Here is a 13,597-nt window from a genome sequence, read left to right on the forward strand (position 1 = left end):
AGAGTGTAAAGCACGAAGGGTGATGCCGTGCATAATTTAATTATATTGTGAGGAAGAGTGTAAAGCACGAAGGGTGATACTGTGCATAATTTAATTATATTGTGAGGAAGATTGTAAAGCACGAAGGGTGATACCGTGCATAATTTATTTATATTGTGAGGAAGAGAGTAAAAGCACGAAGGGTGATGCCGTGCAGTCTTATTTGTTATTTGGTTAGGTTGAGAGTAAAAGCATGAAGAGAGATGCCGTGCAGTTTTCCTTACTGTCTTAATTGCTCAATTCATTTAAGGATTTCCGGTTTAATTATGTCTTTTCATTATACTCACTCTTTATGTTGTATTCCCCCACTGTATGTTCCCCTCCCATTATTTCTGCATTTATTGCTTTACTTATTGTTGTTGCCTGTAGCATGATTATACTGTTCAGGTTATATGTGGGTGTCTTATCCTAGCCTCGTCACTACTTCGCCGATGTTAGGTTCGACACTTACCAGTACATGGGGTCGGTTGTACTGATGCTGCACTCTGCACTTTCTGTGCAAATTTTTATACCGGCTCAGGTTGATCGAGATTTGCTACTGGTCCATTGTCCGAAGACTCAAGGTAGATCTGTCGGCGTTCACAGACCTTGAAGTCCCCGTCTATATTTTATGTCCTGCTATTTTCTTTCATTCAGACAGTTATATTTCTTTCAGACTATTACTTGTAGTAAATTCTAGAATGCTTGTGAATTATGACTCCAGATCCTGGTGGTAGTAATTAATACAGTTTATGATATTCCGCACTTATTATATTTCATCTTAGTTAATTATTGTTATTTACTGAATGAAAATAAGGAATTGGTTTAACGATTTTCTAATGTTGGCTTGCCTAGCAAGTGAAATGTTAGGTGCCATCACGGTCCCGTCGGTGAAAACATTCGGGTCGTGACACTAAAAAACTTAGGACCCCCCCTTTCCTGTTAAAATAGTTCTTTCTTTGTCTACATTATTTCTTTTCTCCTAGACTAATTCACATGATTTGAGTTCGGTCGGGACCCACCGTTATGGACCTCGAGGAGTGCCTAACACCTTCTCCTCGAGGTAATTTGAGCCGTTACCCGATCTTTGGTGACGCAAACTAGTAAACCCGAGTCATTTACAAATAGGTGCCCTAACGCACCTTAATCCGTTAGGTGGTGACTCTCTCTTTTAATAACCCTTCCTTTTAAAAGAGTTGTCAATGTCGAAACCCGATTTCGGGAGAAAGAGGGGCGTGATAACGGTTGACATACTTGATCGTTAAAAATGAAGTTTGTAAAGGGAACAGATTATCAGATTTTTGGTAACGAAACCAATTTGTTCAGCCCAAAAATAGATTTCTCGGTCAAAGTCAATATCAAGAAGAGATCAGGTTACTAATAACCAAGATTTATTTCACTTTCCAAATAATTTGAAGAATAAATCAAGGAATGGAAATCATTGATAAAGAAAATATGAAATAGATTGATAATCACTCCCAAAATTACGGTTTAGAACTTTGAGAATAAAGTAAAGAATGATTGCATAAATTTTAATAATTATCCGATGATCTTATAAATGAGGACTCAGTCCTTATAAAGTAGTATAGAATTTATAACGGTTTTTATACTTAATTTGGGATGATTAATAGCATTAATTGCCTTGACTACCCGTGCCTTCTTGAATTCTTTAACTCAATGCCACATGTCACCTTTTTGATGATCCACGTGTCATGCCTTTTTTCCACTAATACAATTCAAGTTTGAGATATTACCCTAATGATTTGTGTTTGAAAGTAATTTTTGGAAACGCAATCAAGGGAGAAAATTATAGGAGAATGGCATAATATCCCTTTAACATGTGAAATTCATGTGTAATGTAGCAAATCCTTCGATCAAAGGATTAGGCAAAGAATTAGTGGTTGAAACTTGTAAAGAAATGAGATAAAGCTTGTTATAAATTAATTAATCTTTTTGAAAATCCTACCTAATATCATTATCTTACATTCAAACGGATAAATAAGTAAAGTTACCATTGTTGATCCATCAATAAAATTCTCATTTTTTGAAAAGATGTAATGAATGTGCATATTTCTACTTATTATAAATAAAAGAGGATGAGATTGTATTCACTTAATGAATTTATAGACCAATTTTGGGTAAAAATTGCACGGGGCGCCTTATTTGGTCGCCCTCATTTAACCTATACCCATATTTTTAAAATTATTTAACATATACTCTAATTTTAACAACTTCATATGCCTCATCTTCTTCCTCCTGACCTATGCGCTCTTTCTTCCTCCTCTTCTTGTCTATCAAATTAACTTTTCAACCACTACTTTAATATATTCACTAATAAAATGTGAAGTCAAATTAACAACTTAACCTACAGTTGATCAAATACTGTTATAAAATAATAAAATAGAGTATTGTTATTGTTCTCTATTTGAATTCAGAAACCCTGTCAACAGAAGGTAAAACGTGGGCTTCTGCAAATTTTACAATCCTTTATTTTGCAAGCTCGAGATACAAATCCAAATGTATCGAGAGCGCAACAGATACTCTCTAGTTCATCTTGTTATGTGTTTATCGCATACTGAATATACAGAAGTTCCAAATCCAGTATGAAGAACATGAAGAATTTCCCATGAGGTAAAGCCCGATGTGATGCCAAACCAACTCTTAGTTACACTGAAAAGTTAATTTGTCCTGAAGTTTGCACTATAAATTGAAGAATTTCAGACTAATTTGTTTGAAGTTTGCAATATGAAGTGAGGGAAAATTGAAGTTTGCCCTTGTACTATGAACTGAAGTTCCTGAAGTTTGCACTACAAATTGAAGAACTTCAGACTAATTTGTCTGAAGTTTGCACTATGAAGTGAGGGAAAACTGAAGTTTGCACTATGAAGTGAGGGAAAACTGAAGTTTGTCCTTGCACTATGAACTGAAGTTCCTGAAGTTTGCACTACAAATTGAAGAACTTCAGACTAATTTGTCTGAAGTTTGCACTATGAAGTGCGGGAAAACTAAAGTTTTCCCTTGCACTATGAACTGAAGTTTGCGTGATTGCCGTTGCAAGTCAGGCCAAAGTTCAGGCAAAAATATCTGAAGTTTTGCTTTGATAAGGTTACACTTCAGGCAAAAAATTCTGAAGTTCAAACTTCAGACATAAATATTTGCTACTTCAGGCCCGTATGCCTGAAGTTACCCGAAAAGTGGGTACGTTTGCAATATTTTTTGCAAAGCGGGTATAGGTTAAAATGTGATCCAAAAACTGGGTATAGATGCAAATCCCCAATTTTGGTTGGGATGTTTAGAAACAATTCCTGATAGATTGATCTTACCAATATTTTCATCATGTAAAGTAGGTGGAAAGTAATTTTCTTAATAAACACAGACAATTCCGGTCGGAGTTATATGCATAATAACACTTGATAAATTTTAATGCGAATTAGAAGTCGCATTCATTCTTGAATATTTTTCAATTCCTGATTCTGGACATTCTAAATTCATTGTTGAATTTATTTTAGATTCATATTGCAACTTAATTGAATCCCAAAAATAATATTATCATTATTATTCCATTTGTTCATGGAATAATTGTCAAGAAGTGTGTTCATGTGTCCCTAAACATAGCAAAGTTTATATTAGTTCTGTATGGGGTGTTGGTTGGGAAACAAGTTATCCCAAAATTAATTATCACGGGATAACTATCTCGAAATTAGTTACACTGTTCCCCTCATATAGGGATAAAAATAATATTACAATCCCAGGATAACTAATCCTGAAATTAGTTATACGGTATTTTATCCCAACCAAACGTGGGATAAACTCATCTCAAATTTAATCCCCAAATTAATTATCCTTTATCCCTCCAACCAAATGACCCCTTAGTTATGCCCCCACCCCAACCCGTTTTTTTTCCCTCTAAATTTTCAATAAGCAACAATGTCACTGCTCAAGGATATGGTGGCTGCAGAAATTGTGGATCAATTATACTATGTCACAATAGGTAGTTTCCAAGCTGGCGTGTCATTTTGTGAAGACTTGAGCACGATTGACATATATGAGTCCGGAACCAAAGTATGGTTCCATTAGACTCAAGAGACATACATATGTTAAAAAGAAAGTTAGGCACCATTTTATATATAGCGCGATTATCGACTACGCTATACCTTAACGACAGTTTTCTCCATTAAAGTATAGCGCGGTAGATAACCGCGCTATATAAAAAAATATGCCCCCCACCAATAAGTCATCTGCACTTAACTGACGCACCAATAATTTATACATGTATAGCGCATCCATAATATACGCTATACATCAAATAATTGTACCCCTGACAAAACTTTCAGTTGGAATTGGGAAAGAGAAACGACAAAAACATATAAAGAAGAAGAATTTATTGTTTTTCTTTTTATTTCAAATTAAGTAAGCAATGGACCATTTTTGAGCTAAAACCTGATAGTTTGAGAGTGAGAGAGTGACCTAGAGTGGAAGAGTGATCTTTAACAAATTGTCCTTCGATTCTTGCTCAAATCTTTGAAGATTAACAAGGAAAACTCACTAGGTCTTCATCCTAGAGGTAAGATTCTACACCCTAGCCCTTAATTTCGAAATTTATCTAAGAATGGGTAATTAGCAAGACAATTCTTGGGTATGAGATTTGTTTATTTTGCATGCATGTGTTATCAAAGGGTGTAGGAAGATTGTGAGCTAAAAATGGTAAAGAATGGGTTGTGGGATGATGGAATCCTCCATAAAAGGACCTTGAAACCTTAATGCATACCTAGTGTTTGATAAAATGCTCAAATGAGCTAGAACCATGATCATCTTCCTAATTTTGGTTCAACTTGTTATATTTATAAAATAGATTGAAGTTGCTAAGAATTCTAGAATATTTTAGAGTTTAAGGAAGCTCAATTGAGGTATGTTGGCTAAACTCTTCTTTAAGAATTGGAACCCCCAATATCCTTGTAAGTTCCAAGATATTTATTACAAATCGATTATTCCGAATAAGTTTTTTGACAAAGATATATGTTCAATTCGTGTTTCAAACGCTCTTATCATATTGTATTATAAATTGAGGATGTATTCCAAACTGAGGATTTTGTATCTACATGTTTTGATTCCAAGTAGTGATTTATGTTGAAATTATTATGTCAAATTATGTAGAGATTGTGATTGTGATTACACCTCCACCCACATACATTGGGGTGAGGCGACAATGCAGCTTTGTGTATGATTTTGGTATTGTTGTTTCATCACCACCCACATATATATATATATTGGGGTGAGGCGGAATGGCCGATTTGTGTAGGTATTGGTATCGCTGATGCATTTTCACCCGCATATATTGGGGTGAGGCGACATGGCCACTTTGTGTAGGGTTTTGGTACTGTGGTTATACCTCCACCCGCATACATTGGAGTGAGACGGCAAGGCCGCTTGAGTAGAGTTTTGGTATTGTGCTTACACCTCCACCTGCATACATTGGGGGGTGAGGCGGCATGACCACTTTGTGTGAAAATGGTTACAGAGGATCTCATCTTAAATTTTATAAATGTTAATGACAACTCTTGATAAGCTTGCTTTGGTCTAAACGACTATCTATGCTATCCTATTGTCACCCTGGTTCATCATATTCATATTGTATTTTCGAGTTATTAAATTGGTGTTTGGTTTTCATACGAGTACTATTTGACATGTACTAACGTCCTTTATGCCGGGGCGCTGCATCTTTAATGGATGCAGGTGGTTCCACAACGGAGGATATTGACTAGTGATAGCGGTGCTCATTCTTCCCAGCTGACTTGGTGAGCCTCATCTCATTCCGGGGTTGTGCATCTTTTGTTTCGTATGTGTTATCGTATTTTGAGGTATAGCCGGAGCCTTATTGCCAGCACTATCATTGTATTAACACTCATATATTCCACATGGGGTACCGACCAGATATGAATTGTCACGACCCGAGATTTCCCACCGACGGGACCGTGATGACGCCTAACATTTCACTTGCTAGGCAAGTCAACGTTAGAGAATCATTAAACCAATTCCTTATTTCCATTCAGTAAATAACAATAATTAACTAAGATGAAATATAATAAGTACAGAATATTATAAAACTGTATTAATTACTACTACCCGAATCTGGAGTCACAATTCACGAGCATTCTAGAATTTACTACAAGTAATAATCTGAAAGAAATACAACTGTCTGAATGAAAGAAAGCAGTAGGACATAAAAGATAGACGAGGACTTCAAGGTCTGTGAATGCTGACAGATCTACCTTGAGTCTCCGGACAGCGGACCAATAGCAAAATCTCGATCAACCTGAGCCGGTACCAAAATCTGTACAGAAAGTACAGAGTGCAGCATCAGTACAACCGACCCTATGTACTGGTAAGTGTCGAGCCTAATCTCAGCAAAATAGTGACGAGGCTAGGACAAGACACCCACATATTACCTGAACAATATAATCATGCTAGTGGCAACAACAGTAAATAAAGAAATAACACAGGAATAATGAGAAGGGGACATATGGTGGGGGAATACAATGTAAAGAGTGAGAATAATGAAAAGACAGAATTAAACCAAAAATCCTTAAATGAATTGAGCAAATAAAACAGCAAAGAAAAACTGCACGGCATCACCCTTCGTGCTTTTACTCACAACCTCACCAAATAAATAAATAGAACGACACGACATCACCCTTTGTGCATTAAACCTCTCATAATATGCACGGTATCACCCTTCGTGCTTTATCACTCACAAATCATGGCACGACATCACACTTCATGCTTTACACTCTTCCTCATAATATATATAATGCATGCACGACATCACCCTTTGTGATTTACACTCCTTCTCACAAATGACAAAATCAATAACAACGGATAGATAGGAGTATCACAAAGAACCCATAATCAATAGCACAATGTAACCTCAACCTTGAATCAATATTCGAAAGTTACCAAATCTCAGTGAAACCAGATATAAGTCACCCAACATTTCAAATAACCCGCTAAGCATGGATAGTAGAATTTAATATTACAAAATAGACAAGAATAGAATTTCACTCGCATGCAATGACTCGACAACGACGCATAGATGCTCGTCACCTCACCTATACATCGTATTTAACAACCAAACACATAGCAAATAAACACATAATACCTATTCCCTCAAGCCAAAGTTAGACACGACACTTGCATCAATTCACAGGCCACTCACTGCTCAAGTACCGCTTTTCCCTTAGAATTCACCTCCAACTCACTCGTATCTAGTCACAAATAGCTTAATACCATCAATTATCGCTAAAGGAATCAACTTTAATGAATAATTACAGATTTACCAAATTTTCTCAAAAAAGGTCAAAAACCGACCCCGGGCCTGCTTGGTCCAAACTCGAGGTTCGGACCAAACTCCGTTTACCCATTCACCCCTGAGCCCGAATATGTTATTAGTTCCGGAATCCGACCCTAAATGGAGGTCTAAATTCCCAAATTTACAAAATTCCCAATTCTCCTAAAATCTCTAATTTCTACCCTTAAAGAACAAGATTTAGGCCTAGAAATCTAGTGGGTGTTGATGGAAATTGAAAGGAATGAGTTTAAGAACACGAACCTATGATTTGGTGTTGAATTCCCACTTCAAAAATCGCCGAAGGTTGAGATCAAGTGAAGAAAATGTGAAATTTTGAACAAATCCCGTCTTTGAAGTCTGTTTTAAAAAATTGAACATGCCTTCATCGCGTTCGCGAGAGGCTTGTCGCGATCACGATGCACAACGGCCTAAGGCCTTCGCGTTTGCGAGTCTTTCTACGCATTCGCGAAGGGTACCACCCCCAATTCTTCGCTTTCGCGACCAGTCCTTCGCGTTCGCGAAGAAGAAAATTCCCCTGCCCCCATTTTACCTTTCGCGTTCGCGACACTACCTACACGAACGTGAAGAAGGGCACACCAGAACAGCTGCTGCAACAAAAATCTCATATTTTCTAAGTGCAAATCACCCCATAGCCTATCCGAAACTCACCCGAGCCCTCGGGGCTACAAACCAAATATGCGCACAAGTCTAACAATATCATACGGACTTACTCGTGCGATCAAATTGCCAAAATAACACCTAAAACTACGGATTTAGCATCAAAATCAATGAAATTCTCAAGAACACTTAAAGTTACTATTTTCTCAACCAAAGGTCCGAATCACGTCATTTAAACTCCGTTTCTCACCAAATTTCTCAGATATAGTTCCGATATTATAACGGACCTGTACCGGGCTTCTGAACCAAAATGCGGGCCCGATACCATCAAAATCAAGCATTAAGCATATACTTTAAAACCATTAATTTTCTGCAATTCAATTTTAGTCAAAAATTTATTTTTCGGGCTATAGACCTCAAAATTTAATTCCGGGCATACTCCCAAGTCCCATAATTCGATACGGACCCACCAGGACCGTCAAAACATGGATCCAGGACCGTTTACCAAAAATGTTGATCGAAGACAAATAAAATCAACTTTTAAGGCATAAATTCTTGTTTTCATCAATTTTCAACATAAAGCTTTCCGGAAACATGCCCGGACTGATCACACAAATCGAGGAGGATAAATATAAGATTTTTAAGGCTTAAGAGCACTGATTCGAGGTCTAAAATATAAGATGACATTTTGGGTCATCACATGAATTTTACAAGTTATGAACTAACAGATAGTTGGAATATGCCTAGTTTTGGTATGTTGGATCATGGTGGTCTATCAGGCAGTCAGTACCAACATGATAATGTGTATCATGGGATATCAACACATTATGATTTATAAGTGAAGTGATAAACTTTATATGTAAATTTTGGATAAATTTGAGAAACTCGTTATATTATTGGTCGTGTAGTGAAAACGAGCAACTTGAAGGTCCTGTCCTTACTCAATTGCCCGAAGATGACATATTTAATTGGAATTTGGCAGATGCGCAGATTCAGGAAGATGGTAGTGATTATGACAACAATGCTGGCGAGTCTGGAGATGACACACCCTTCCCTGATGAGGGTGACGGTGATGAGGACGAGAATGATGAACCTGATTTGACGAGGGAGCATGCTCCACCTCCCGTCAGACCAAGAGTGTACGAGTCCCATGTGCCATTTTATTCAAGCGATGTTCCTTACCATGATCAGTTGCCAAGTATGCCGGATGTCCATGCCCTCACAAGGGATCTTGACAAAATCCGAACAACGATGTGGGATAAATCTAGAGCAACGGTGCTATCAAAGGGCATGTTTTTTGTTGATAAAGTGCGCCTATGCAGGGCGATGAGAATGTACAGAATAAAAGAGTGTCGTGAGATCGTGGTTCATGAGTATCTCCAGAAGTATATAAGGTTATTTGTCGTAGATGGTTTCAAGCTTGTAATTGGATGTTGCGTGTGAGAAAGTTGAAAACAAATATGTGGATTGTGAGGAAATATATAGGCACCCATAATTATGAAATGGACACATTCAGTGGGAATCATTTTAACTTGAATGTTGACTTGATTTCTCTTATCTTGATTCCACATATTGAAAAGTCCATAAGGCACAAGATCAAAGAGTGTATAACAATTGTCCACCAGGTATATAGATGTACCATTACCAAAAGAAAGGCATTTCTCGGGCGTAAACGAGCGTTAAATTATTTATGGTAACTGGGATAAGTCATTTGCCGCTCTACCCAGGTACATAGCTGGATTGCAACACTTTAACCCCGGGACTATTGTTGAATGGAAGGTTGAGTGGAGTCTGGGAATACCTGAATACATATTCAGATATGTGTTATGGGCATTTAAACCAGCTATTGATTGTTTTGTTTATTGTCGGTCGGTAACATCCATAGACGACACTCATGTCTATGGAAAGTATGATATTAAGTTGTTGATCGCCGTTGCTGTAGATGCTAATGGAAGTATATTTCCCCTAGAATTTGCTATTTGTGCCAATGAAAGCCAAGATACGTGGACATTATTTTTGAACTACTTGAAGGAGCACGTTTTCAAATAACATTCATGTATTTGTCTAATATCTGATCGGCATGGCGGTATTTTAAGTTTTGTACAGAATTTACGTGCATAGCAGGAACCATATGCATACCACTGTTACTGTGTTAGGAACTTGAAGGCCAACTTCCAAAGGGTTTATCCGAACAAGGACTTGCATGATTTAATGTGGATGGCTGCAACAAATCACCAAGAATGTAAATTCAGGAGGCGAATAGAATTGATTAGGCAGGAAGACCGAGAAGCCTATCGTTGGTTGATGCAACATGATCTTGACAAGTGGACTTTGCATGAGGATGGTGGTAGAAGATAGGAAATTCTGACTACAAATGTGTCAAAGTCTTTCAATGGGTTATTAAAGTCTGCACGTGGATTGCCAGTCACTGCCATGGTGCGGATGTCATTCAAGCAGATGGCAGAGAGGTTTGTTGAAAGATCTAGAGGTGTATCGTCATTAATGGAAATGGGTATTGAGTTTATTCCGCAACCAATGAAACGATTTGATAAATATAGGAAGCGAGCACATTGGCATTCATTTTTGCAGTATTGCAGCGAGTGAAATATTTTTGAAGTTCGCACTGGTCTGCATCACAACCATGGGAATAATACACACACCGTCATTAAAGCCAGAAGATTATGCTACTGTAGAAAATGGTCAATCTATCACTTTCCATGCTCACATGTCATGAAGTGCTTTCAACATACAAGTTTCGCGGCAACAAGGTACTTTGATAAAGAATATAGTGTTGCAGCATACTTAAACACCTATAGTGGACAACTGCAGCCAGTGGGTGCTGAGCATTATTGGCCGCCGAAACCATTTAAAATGGTGCGTAACAAGGATTATGTGCGTCAACGGCAAGTGCAAAAAAATAACGCGTATATGGAACCAAATAGATGTTGGTGATGCCGTTTATGCGCGTAAATGTGGCATATATTCCCAAACAGGACATGACCGTCATAAATGTCCTTCAGCTGGTTTGGGAAGCGGTGGTAATTCAGCAGCAGGTGGCAGTTCATCCAATGTGCCCAATTATCAAGGATAAACATAGTGTTTTATTGAAGTAATTTTGTTGTGCTAAATTTATGTAAGTGTTCAGGTTGCAAAATGTATGAAATAAAATTATATTTCCAATAGGGTTAAATCTAATTGTTATTTAGAATTAAATATTAAATACAACAGTTTGACATATAGCCAAGGAATAAAAAAAAATTTCATTCGCCACTATCTTCGCTGCCTGACACTATTTCGTTGTCACCGTCCTCATCTTCTTCGTCAACATCTTGTAAGAACTCTTCGGGACCGAGGGCATCGTAATCTAGGCTCCAGTTGTCGCACATTTCTCGTATTTCATAGATATATTTAATAAGATCACTTGCTTGATTTCTACAATAATATGTGACTCCTACATCCAACGTCTGTGGTAGAAACTTTGGTAGTTCCTCCCACTCGATAACTGTTGGGAAAACTGGATACTCATTGTCTCTATGTAATTTTTTATTTTCTAATAAATGCCAGTAATGATCCTCCGTTCCTTTCAGGTAGTTAATATCATCGATAGCATGATGAACAACAAATGCCTTTTCCATCTCTAGAATCTCCTTCATCAAGTGCTGAATCACTTCTGGTTCATCTATGTGTGTGTTTGTTTAGAAGGTTGCAGACAGCGCTTGTGGTATAACAAGCCCATTCCAGTGACATAGTACTTCATAATGACACCGTTTTGAGTAAATGGGAACCCATTGTAGTTTTTTGCCCAAAATTCACATACCTTCAGGCTTGGTAGAATGCGTTTCTCCCTCAATAATGTACCCTGAAACTTTTAGATTACCGTGTATAATGATAGGCTTATTTTCCAAGGGACACAGAATACCATACCACTTGTCATCAACCAAATCAGTATAGCAACCTAGCATATGTTTTTCAAGGTAGGGATTAATTGTGTTTTGACGTGTTCCATTTGGATCTTTTGAACTACCTTCACCTTTTTACCTCTTCGTAAACCACTTATTAAATATTAGTGACATTTCTAAATTGGATGCTGTTCTGGTTCTTCAAATGTTATTTGAATATTGATCTCTCGGTTTAACTTAAGAAGAACTAAGCTGCATATCGACCTGTATGAACGCAAAAAATAGAGCCTCATGCATATGTGCTATGTGTATTGTCATGCTGAGCTGAAAAGTTGTCGGCCCGAAAAGGCTATTGACATGAAATGCTCGACCCACTTGTACTCGAAGGAATCATTATTATACGAAACATAACGCCACACCAATATACGCTATGTGGCTTGTCACATCGACCTGAAAAAGCGCCCGCCTGAAAAGCTGTCGTACTGAAAAAGCTGGATCCACTTGTACCTGAAGGAATCATTATTACGCGAAACATAGGGCCTCATCAATATGCGCTATGTGTATTGTCATGTCGAGCTGAAAAGCTGTCGGCCTGAAAAAGTTGTTGACATGAAATATTGGACCCACTTGTACCCGAAGGAATCATTATACGCGAAACATAGCGCCACACCAATATGCGCTATGTGTTTTGTCACGTCAACCTGAAAAAGCTGTCCCCCTGAAAAAGCTGCCCATATGAAAAGCTGTCGTACTGAAAAGGCTGGACCCACTTGTACGTGAAGGAATAATTATCACGCGAAACATATCGCTTCACCAACATGCGCTATGTAACGTAACATCACTCTTGGCAGCCTATAAAAAAACCCGCACATTGTAGTTATTATTTGAATCATAACGAAACGAAAACAAAAACTTTCCAAAATTTTTCCAATTTCGAGCATTACAATATGTTTGGACACAATTACGTACCAATGTGTTATTGTGGCAAACGTGCGATTTTGAAGCCATATTGGTCAAATTACAATCTAGGGCGCAGACGTTGGATGTGTAAACAAGTTGTAAGTTATTATTATTGGAAGAAATATTTGTTAATACTTTTTATATAACATGTTAGTTAATATTCTTGTGTTATTCTCTTATTGGTAGGACGAAAAGAAATGTAGTTTTGATGAATGGTATGATGAACCCATTAATCAGGAATATTACAAATTATGTCTGCTAAGCTTTTGGAATCTGACCGGTGAATACGAACTCCAGATTGTGAAGCTACAAGAACAACTAACGGCATTGCAGGAGAAATTAAAAGAGGAAGAAGAAGAAAAATTAGGCTGAAGGAGAAATTTAAGTGGTTGAAGCACACAATAATGGGCGATAGTGACTAAAATAATACATTGATGCGTTGAGTGCTGTATTTTATTTATATGTTGTACGTGTCATTGTTTATCTTTAATTGGTAACGAATTTAAATTTTATATTAATTTATCATTTTTTCCTGTGTTGTACTGTTAAACTATTAAATAACTCGAGAAATAAAAACACATGCGCAAATTATGTAAAACATAAATAATGCTATTATATATTTAATGTCATATATACAAATAATAATAAATGTCAATGTGTCCCACAACCTGTATGCTTTAAAGCATTGGCTGGCCTGAGGCGCATCCCATCCCGCTCGGCTATGCTATCATGATCATCCTCATCACGTCTCCTCTTT

Source organism: Nicotiana tomentosiformis, chromosome 1 (genome assembly GCF_000390325.3).
Source record: "Nicotiana tomentosiformis chromosome 1, ASM39032v3, whole genome shotgun sequence".
NCBI lineage: Eukaryota > Viridiplantae > Streptophyta > Magnoliopsida > Solanales > Solanaceae > Nicotiana > Nicotiana tomentosiformis.